Source organism: Vicia villosa, linkage group LG2 (genome assembly GCF_029867415.1).
Source record: "Vicia villosa cultivar HV-30 ecotype Madison, WI linkage group LG2, Vvil1.0, whole genome shotgun sequence".
In the NCBI taxonomy this organism is placed as follows: domain Eukaryota; kingdom Viridiplantae; phylum Streptophyta; class Magnoliopsida; order Fabales; family Fabaceae; genus Vicia; species Vicia villosa.
The window spans coordinates 132453932-132464201 of record NC_081181.1 but is presented as its reverse complement, the minus strand read 5'-3'; the positions used below and the strand labels follow the sequence as shown (position 1 = coordinate 132464201).

At 36.1% G+C, this 10270-nt stretch overlaps 1 long non-coding RNA gene across 1 annotated transcript; it reads left to right on the top strand.

Moving 5' to 3' along the window:
- The first annotated feature begins 6285 nt into the window (after positions 1–6285).
- LOC131646830 (uncharacterized) lies at positions 6286–7220 on the top strand. The gene is made up of 3 exons (XR_009297641.1): positions 6286–6401; positions 6663–6734; positions 6978–7220. It is a non-coding gene; the product is annotated as an uncharacterized LOC131646830 (long non-coding RNA).
- The last annotated feature ends 3050 nt before the right edge of the window (positions 7221–10270 follow it).

The window sequence follows — 10270 nt, the reverse complement described above, 5'->3', positions numbered from 1 at the left end:
AAACGCTCACAACCAAAACTCCATTGAAGCTTCACACTGAGCTTCAATGGAGGAGAGCTAAAATCCTCTCAACACTCAATCTCTCTGCAACTCGTCCTCTCCAATTCAAACAACACGCGGATAACAGAAGAAGAAGAAACAAGATGAAGTAGAAGTAATTCGAGGCGCAAGAAATGGGAGTACCTGAATCATCATCTTCTTCACCCTCGCGTTCGTTTCGCGCATTTTGTCGTCTCCGCGCATTCCATCGTCTTCAGAAGATTATTGCGTCACATCTGGTCATCCGAAGCCGAGCATCATCATCTTCGAGTTATCGATTCAGGTTCTTCTTCCCCCTAACTTCTTGTAGAACTTAATTTTGTTCTCAGATCCATGAGCGTGAGAGGTTTCGTGCGAAGTGAGATAGGCTGTGAGTTCGGATAGGAATATTAGGCGAAATCTTTATTGATAAGAGGGCGGAATGAGGAGGCGATGGCGGTGGCGACACCGCCGGAAATCGCTCCGGTGAGAGAACGAGAAAGGAGAGTGAGGGCGAGGAGGCCGATTAGCCACAATAATACCCTAAACGCCTCTTTTGTTGTTCTTAATTTCGTTTTCTTTTTTTATTAAATTAGATAACAATTCTGAAAATGTTGTGGATCAAACGAAAAACCTCCTGGGCCTCAATCCTCATAGGCCTAGCGCCATTGTTGCTGCTCCACACCCCCCATTTCCAGCAATACACCCCTCAAGCCCAGTATCTTTTTTGGCATAAAAGAATCCGTGCAATAAAAACCTTCCTTGGGCCAACTGTATGTGGGCCTCCTGCGCCCAATCACTCTCTTCACCACCAGTTTCGCTTTCTTACCCCCCTATCCCATGTCTATTGTTTTGTAGAATTATTTAGTTTTTGTCCTTAATTTCCTTTTGATAAAAACAATAAAAATGCTAGTTTTCTTAGTAGATTTTTAGGATTTAATTTTGATATTATTTGATTACATTCTCTTTTATAAAAAGTTATAAAAAAGTAGTAGTATTTTTTAGGTTAATTTTAGTACTAATACTCGAATCGTTTTCTTTTATTCTTTTGTACCATTTTCATGCTATTTTGTGTGTAATTGTTGTGTGATTTTGTTACTTGTTTTGGCCATATTTTTGGCCTATTTGTTAATACCATTTTAATGCTCCTTTTAGAACTTAGTTACCATAATTTTAGGCTAGATTTGTACATAAACAACAATAATTCTAGGCTTAGAAATTAGGTTAGTCTCCCTCTTTTTCATTCTTTTTCTTTTACAACATCAAAACATCTAATAAATATCAAAATAAAATCCCTTTAAAAAATACAAAGAAAACACCAAAAACATTAATAAAAAAGTGAAAATCATTAAAAAGGGAATGGAAGCTTGAATCTCCCTTGCTTTAGGGAATCTTTCGAGTGCTTGGATCTCCCTTGCTTTAGGGAACCATTCGGGCGTAAGTTCCCAAATTTTAAAAGACACAAACCAAAGAGTAACTCGAGTTTCCCTTGCCTTAGGGATTTCCTCCAAACACTCAAACTCTCTCTCTTCTCTCCTTTCTTAAGGGCATTGTTATCTCCGCTCTATTGCATCCTAGGCTGTCCCCTTATGCAAGAGCGCGAGCGTTAACTCCGCCCAACTAAAAAACACAAAAACAAACAGAAAATCACGAGCCGAGCTACGGTAACTCTGATTCCTGAAAAGGATACGTAGGCAGCGGGGTAGGGCCCGTGCGAGTACAATTCTTTATTTTCCCTACATTTTGCATTCATTCGCATATAGACATAGACATAGTATACACCCTTTAGATAGAAACAAACATAGGTGGATACCATCGAGTACGATGGGCGTGAGGGGTGTTAATACCTTCCCCTTGCGTAACCGACTCCCGTACCTAGATTCTCTGGTCGCAAGACCCTGTTCTTACCCTTTGTTAGGTTTTCTGATATTCCTTTCCCTTATGGGATAAATATATTAGTGGCGACTCTGTTCATTTTTCGCGAGCGTGCGACACCTAGAACAAAAGACGCATCTCGAAAGCCAGAGTGCTAAAAACGCAATATGTTCTTCGTCTGAAACTTCTGTGGTCGTTTCGTTGTGGTATTGTTGAATGAAAGCAGTGTAAGTGACTGTTGCTTCATTAAAATTGATGGTGTCAGTATCCATGAAATTGGGGTCGAAGGTTTCCCCAGTTGGTCGAAGCCCTGTTATTGCAGCTACGTCGAAGAGGGTAGGGGTAACCATTCCGCATGCAAGATGGAAAGTATTATGAGAAGCATCCTAGAAATAAATTGACGCTACTAACATGGTTTGGTTATATTCTAGACCTGTTTTGGATAACTGGATTAGGTCATAAATCCCTAATTATTTCCAGAAAGAAGCCTTTTGTTTTTCCACCTTCGCTAGCCAAGCGTAATACAATTCAGGATCTTTTGCTAAAGGGATTGACCTAAAGACTTTCACAAAATTGGTTACATAGTTTAACCTAATTTTCTCTAAGACCAAAGAAGTTTCGGTTGAGGTTTCTTTTGTGTTATCAGGATCAGCTGAGATTGAGTGGCTGTCATACCCCAAAATTTGCCCTCACATAATTGCAAATGTCATTTTATTTCAATTAGATGACATGGTACAATTGGTAAGGAGATAAGCTTGCAGATATAAGGTCTCGGGTTCGAATCCCACTACCGACAATTTTCTCATTGTTATCTGTTTCCAATTTTATTTTTATTTTTACTTATGTTCAAAATTGCAAAAAAAAATAAGTTTTTAATCATTTATTTTTTATTTTTTTTATGCTTTTATAGGCGAAAGGTCATAAAATAGAATATAACAAGATATTTGTTTTTTTTAGTTTTGGAAATAATCTAATTTGATGGATTAAAACAGTCACAAAATCAAAATCAATTAAATTGAATTATGGGTTTTTGATTATTTTGATTGACCAAATTGAGTTATTTTCCTAAACAATTAACCTAGCTTTTTATTATAAATAGATGCTAACTTCTAACGTTGAAAAGGAGGACGTACAGAAATCCTAATTTTTCTACTCCCTTCGCCGTAAACTTTTCACGTACATACAACACCCTTTCACACTATTTTGCTTCAACTTTTCTTCATACCAACACACAAACCACCTGTTTTCACCATTCACCAGAAAAGTCTCTCCATAACCATACCATTTGTTTCAAAACCTTCATGTTAACCATACCCATAAATTCTTCCAAACTTTACTCAAACAACACCAAATATACAATCCACTATTTATCATAACAAACAGCAAATTATATGGTTATTCTATTGCTGCTATTGTTTTTTATTCTTTTACAGGTTTTCAAAGGGAAGCATACGAAGAGGAAATTCAAGATAATTCATGCCGTTGCTTTATCTTCGGCTTCGATCTCTAAATCACCGCTCCAAAACTCCAACCGTAACACCGCTTCGTTCAACTTGCTACCGCAACGTCATCCTCACCGGAAACTTGTCAAAGTGTGTTGAAGCTTCGGATTCACTGTCCAAGGCCGAGGCGGCTTTTCACCATTTGGTTTCGGTAATGTTTCTCCCTCATTGGCAATTTTGTTTAAACTGATTTATTATGTAGTTGTTTTTTGAGGAACCAGATCCTTGGTTTTGTTGTTTGATGTGAGGAAAAGAGGAATCAAAGCCCAGCGTCACCGCACACGTCGAGCAGATCCGACGAGCACCAATATCTCCTCTGTCATACACAATAGCCAAACACTACAAGAAAACTGGTGATTAGCTGGGTGAATTTGCCAGGTGACTAGCACCTCACAAATTATTGCAGTTGCGGGATGCAAACCACCTCGCAACTCAGTTTTCTTAAAAAAATATATATAAATGTTTTTCCATCTCGCAAAGGAGGGAGGGAAGTTTAAAATTTTAGAAAAAAAAGTTGCAGAGTGTTAAACACCCCGCAACAATGTTTTAAAAAAGTTATTGAAAAATTAAATATTAAATTTACTGAGAAGTCAGGGTGACAGGTGACTCTTTGTTGATTTTACTGACACAAAAGTTGCGAAGTGCAAACCACCCCGCAAGTCTCAATTCCTTTTTACGTTGCGAGGTGTGGTCCACTTTGCAAGTTTTTTTTTTAAATTTTGAAAAAAAATAAACCTGATAATTAATGATGATGGAAAGTGGTAGGGACATGTGTCAGACACGGAGGTTGCAGGGTGAGGAGCACCCCGCAAGTGTCAATGACAATAAAATTTGCTAGGTATTTATCATCCCGCAAGATTTCTTTAATATTATCTTTTCAATTCCATCTCCCACGTTCTCATTTACTCTCTCCTTTTGCACTCTTTGAAGGAACCAACATCTCTCCCAAACTTGATTCACTCAGAAAAAACAAAATATCCACAAATCCCTTCTTTCAAGTTGCATCATTCCTTCCAAGCCTTCCCACACGATTGCGATAGTTCGTTTCTAGGGTTTTGGCATTTGGGGTTTCTCATACAGGGTTGGTGATTTCTCGTTCGGAGGTTTTGATTTTGGGGTTTTCCAATCAAGTACTTTAGTGAACTTCGTTTTTCATTTCAGATTTCTCTTCCATGGTTTCTACGATTTGAGTTTGATATTTCGGCGTTATGCCTTTGCAGTATTGGACGTGGTGTTACTAGCTAAGAATCGTGAGTTTGAGATTTCTCAGAGGGAAGGCGGCGACGGTGGAGTTCAGGTATCTTTTTCATTTTGATTGCAATAATTTTAAATCCAATTGGGCTACTTTTAGTGTTAATAAAACTATTAGAAGTTAGTAGTTAATTCCTATTGGAAAATTATGTGGCTACTGTTAGTGTTATTTGATAGTATTACTAACTATAGTTATCAGTACATAATTGTTAGTCCATTCAACAATAACAAAAATTTGCCGCCTTCCCTTTGTGTTTTTGTGTATTTTGTAACCCGTCGAAGTTGTTTAAGATGAGTGAGTGAAAGTTTTCATATAATATTGGTTAATTCTTGTTGATGCAAATGGAATTGTGTTGTAGTTTGCAACAGAGTAATCAATAGTGGCGCTATAACGAAGTGGAGCCGATGTCGACCGCTTAGCGGTGGAGAACACTATAACGGCCGCCGTAGGGTAAACAGCAGGATAGCGGAGCTGAGAGGTTGCCGGTCTTGAGCATTTTTTGGCCCGATATCTTTTTGCCCTCTAAAAAATAAAAATTTCCCCTTAAATTTACAATGTTTTAATGATAATTTTGGAATTTTCAATCAAATTTGAGTCGAGACTCAACCTTAACCTTCCTTCGTAGTAGTCGTTTATGCACTTGAACTGATACGATGAATTAACATTGGCCTTGAAGTGTTTTGGCTTGGTATGAATCTGTAGAACATGAATTGGATGTTGAATTGAACAAACATGCTGGTTTTACTTTGACTTGCAGCTTCATGTAGTCTTATTCTTTTGAATTGTTTTGGGCATGAATGCAGTTCTAATTTTCAGTATATTTTTGGTAGGTAATGTACTTGGCTTGACATATTTGTTTGGCATATTTGTATTGGGATGCAGAATTGGTTCTGAGCTAGGTTTGAAGTTTGATTTGGTTTGGGGTGAGAATTATGTTGAATCTTTTGGAAACTCTATGCTCTGCATTATAATTTTCCATTGGGAGATAGTTCAATTATACCTGACTATTTATCCCTCTTTTTGAGTTTCAGATCATCAATATTCAATGCTAAACCTGTTGAATTTTTTGATTTTATACTGGTTAATTTGTTGCCGAGCTACTATATTTTGTCATAGTTGGTTATACTCATGAACAAACAGCATTTTTAATGAAAGAAAAATAAATGAAACCGCAGATTTTTAATCTCCATCATGTCTTGTTGTGCAGTACAGTGAATGCTTTTTTATTGTCCTTCAGCTACTCTTTTAATGTTCTATTATTCTTTACCCTGCTCCATAGCTCAGGTTTGGAATTGTTGAGGATCAGTTGGGACCATATTTATGTAGGAAGCTGGGTTCCATTGGTTGGTCCGTGTTGCAATGTTATGTAGTTCACAATAATGTGAGTTCATTTTTATAGAAGTCCTACCTCTGTGTTTATTAATGGTTTTGCTTTACAGATATAAAAGTTGGTTGGATACAGACCATATGCAAACTGCAATATAAACATCATTAACCCAATCCTTTACTTTTATTTTTATGGCACATGTGTTTTGTACAGATAGATTCTGTGGCAGAAGAAGTTAAGCGACAGAAATCTAAGATTGATATGGTAATATACAAATGCTTAGAAAGTTGTGACATTTCTTGAAAATCAAATGATGGTTCATATTATTCATCTGGCCTGCTTCTAGGTATTTATATGGGGAGGTGTAGGTCCACTGCATTCAGATGTTACCTTAGCCGGCATTGCAAAAGCTTTTGATGTTCGTTTGGTGCGTTCCTTTCTTCAATTGTTATTGTTAATTTTTACAATATGAGGCTACTTTGATCATTCCTTAAATATGCTCTTGATTCTTAAGTTAGCGTAGCATTATTTATAGATAAAGTTTGACTTTAGTCAAGCTTTCCACTGACTTGATTAAATAGTGTTTTATACGGGAATGCCAGCTTGGTGGCTTACCTTTTATTTTCAGCTGCTTTTAATTTACCATTGCAACTCTATATGTGCGGTGATTGAGTTTTTTTTTATGTAGGCTCCTGATGAAGAATTTGAAGAATATCTATGGCTTATTATTGGTGATCAGTGTATTGGTGATAGGAATGAGGTAAAGCATTGTTTTTCTTCTTATATTCATGCTGCCTTTTAACATATTTCTTCTATCCTATACTGCATATTTCTGTATTTGGTCCATTGTTATTCTAGTCTAAGGTTGCTTGCATATTTTTGTATTTGTTTTCTAGAATTTACGCCCACATTTGAAGCTCTACCTTTGCTGTCCCTGTTTATTGTTTGTTATTTTTCATTTAACTATACTACTAGTAGTAACTGGATATTGCAAATGTAGCAGAAGCAACATATTTAGAGCAAGTGGATATGGAAACGGCATCACCACTACATTTGAGGGAGGCTTTTTTTGAAGATAAATATTTAGAGTAAGTGGATATTGCAAATGTAGCAGAAGCAACATATTGATTATTAGCCCATGGTAGAACCCATGATAAACCTCCTGGTGTTTCCTGAAGACGGTACTCTTCCATCTAAAACAAGCTGCATGCATATGTGTTCCAATATATTAGAATATTTAGGTAGCAATATTGACGAGTTAGATTGAATAATATTAATATTAATATATACCTTTGTAATAAGAATTTGTGCACCAACATACTTGTCATCCCAAGCTGCATGCATATATATTCTAATATATTAGAATATTTACAACTTGAGACTGTTTGGTAGATTTTGAGACTCTGTTAAGAAATTAGTAATAATTTGGTAGTTAGCATGATGTATTGGAGTGAATGGTGATGGTATGTGCATATGTAAATGTTATTTTTGTTTTTGCATACTAAAAATAAAGGTTGAAGGTTATTTTCTATTAAATGTAATTTGGTTATTTTGCATACTATAAATGTTATTTTCTATTACTATTTTTTATTTTATTTATATTAAATATGAATTTCTTTATATTAAGTATGAATTTAAATATTTAAAATTATTATAAATTTACATTTTTAAACTTTTTTGAATTTAAATTATTTATTATATTTATATTATTTTAAATATTAATTTTAATATTTAGAATTAATTTTAATATTTAGAATAATATAAATATATATTTTTTATTGAATTTAAATTATTGATTATATTTATTTTATATTATTCTAAATATTAATTTTAATATTCAGAATAATATATTTTTTTTTATTATCTGCGTTAAAATTTGCCTTGTGCATTTAATATGGTATCTCAAAAGATTTGCCAGGTGAATTTCACCATGCAAGTTTTTGAATATTCAAATATTGTTAGGTGAAATTCACCTCGCAAGTCTCCTAACGTACTGCTAGTCTTGGAAAGCGTGTTTGCGGGGTGTTCTGTACCTGGCAACTTTGCGGAGTGTAAACCACCTGGCATAAGTTGCGGGGTGTTAATCCTCTTGCAAATATTTGCGACTAACATTTTTGTAGGGTGGACACCTCACCTCGTAATTATGAAAAGACTTAAATGCACCTTTGGTCCCTGTAAGTTAGCGAGTTTTTGATTTTCGTCCTTGTAAGTTTTTTTTGTTGGAATGAGTCCCTAAATCTTACTTTTTTCTTGCGGTTTAGTCCCTAAAGCCAAAATCCGCAGGAAAATCTGCAAGTTTTCCTTGGAATTTTCCTGCGGATTTTGATTTTAGGGACCAAAATAAACGCGAAAATGAAATATAGGGACTCAGACCAAGAAAAATAACTTATAGGGACGAAAATCAAAAACTCGCTAACTTACAGGGACCAAAGGTGTATTTAAGCCTTATGAAAATTTCTTTACCCACCTCCCTATGGGTGGTCACCTCCTGCGAAAAACCAAAACTACCCCTGCTTCGGAAGTTCATTTCCGAAAGCGTGTTTTTTTAAAAAAATTGACTTACTTCGGAAGTTCATTTCCGAAACAATTATTTCGGAAGTTCACTTCCGAAATACTGCGATTTCTGCAGATTTATCAAAACACTCCCCCTCCCCCAATCATTTACCCTAAATCAAAATAAAAAGTGGCAGAGGCGAAAATTTGTGCAAACGGAATTCCAAAGCTGCATCAAGGCTCCAATCACACTGCTAAACAACATTCAAAAGCCCTCAATCCTAACACTTTGTAAGTTTTGAAATTTTTAGATCTATTATTCAAATGCATGTTATTTAGGGTTTTAATTACATAAATGATATATGGCTAGGTTGTTAGTAGTATTTAGGTTGTTTAGAAGCATTTTGATTTGGTTTGAAGGTTGATTTAGGGGTCTGGCATGGAAGTTGCAGAAAATTGCATCGCAGGGGTGTTTCGGAAGTTCATTTCCGAAAACACCTCCATCCCAGTTTTCGGAAATGAACTTCCGAAATATATCAGAAGTTCAAATTTTTTTGTTTTTTATTTTGTCTCGCATATTAATCGATTTCAACTGTTTACAGGAACATGTCAGACAACCAACAAGCACGCAGGACTGCGTCTTCTAAAGAGGGCGCTAAGGGAAGAAAGAGTTCTTCAAAGAAGGAGGTGAAAGAGGTGAAGGAGGTGAAGGAGGTGAAGGAGAAGAAGAAGCTTTTGACTGGTTCTGCTTCTCGTCCCTTGGGAGTCCATGGCTCGGACGCGCAGGCTCAGCCTTCAGGCGTGATCAACGCTGATGGTTCTGATAATGAGTGGGATGAAGATTGGTATAATTATCTTCATTCGGAGGAGTTCGCTCGTCGGGAAGAATAACGTGTTTTTTTTTGTTTGATGTGTATTTTGTAACGCTCGTCGGGCAGAATAACATGTTTTTGTTTTGTTTTGTTCTGATTTCGGATTGTATCGCACAGTGTATTTGTATTGGATTTATCATGTTAGTTTTTGGAAGTGGTAACCGGGGTCGGAACATATGACGAATGAGGTGGATGTCTGGAGGAAGTAGAACTGGAGACACGTCCACCACGAGACAAAGTAGCCAATCAATGTAAGCTATAGTTTATGATTATCATCTGGGGAGGTCATTTCTAAAAAATCAAGATTAAAAATAATAAATTTTTTTTTCCAATTTTTTGTAATGACGTCCCCTGATGATAATGATAAATTATAGCTTACATTGATTGGCTCCTTTGTCTCGCGGTGGACGTACCTCCGGGTCTTCTTCCTCCGGACATCCACCTACTCCGTCATATGTTTCGGCTCCGGTTACACCTCCTCCGTCATTTGTTACTTTCAGTTGTACGTATTTTTATTAAAATAATAAATAAACCTTTTGAAATTTGGAAGCCTTTTTTTCTCCCCACCACTCTCTCATCCCCACCTACCCGTGTTTAGCAATATGTAACTTTAATTTTATATAATATTATCGTTGTAATTTTCACCCGATTAAATAAAGCGAATTGTTCATTTTCTTCTGTCCAGACCTATTTTCGGAAGTGCATTTCCGAATTCCTCCAAGGGGGGTGCGCTCGGAGATGAACTTCCGAAACACCACATTTTCTGAAAAGTGACTTTATTTCGGAGATGCATCTCCGAAATCAATATTTTATATTAAAAAAAACACGTTTTCAGAAGTTCATTTCCGAAAACACCTTTTTTCCAAAAAAAAGTACCGTTTCGGAAATGAACTTCCGAAACAAGGGGTATTGTGGTAAATTCACCGGAGGT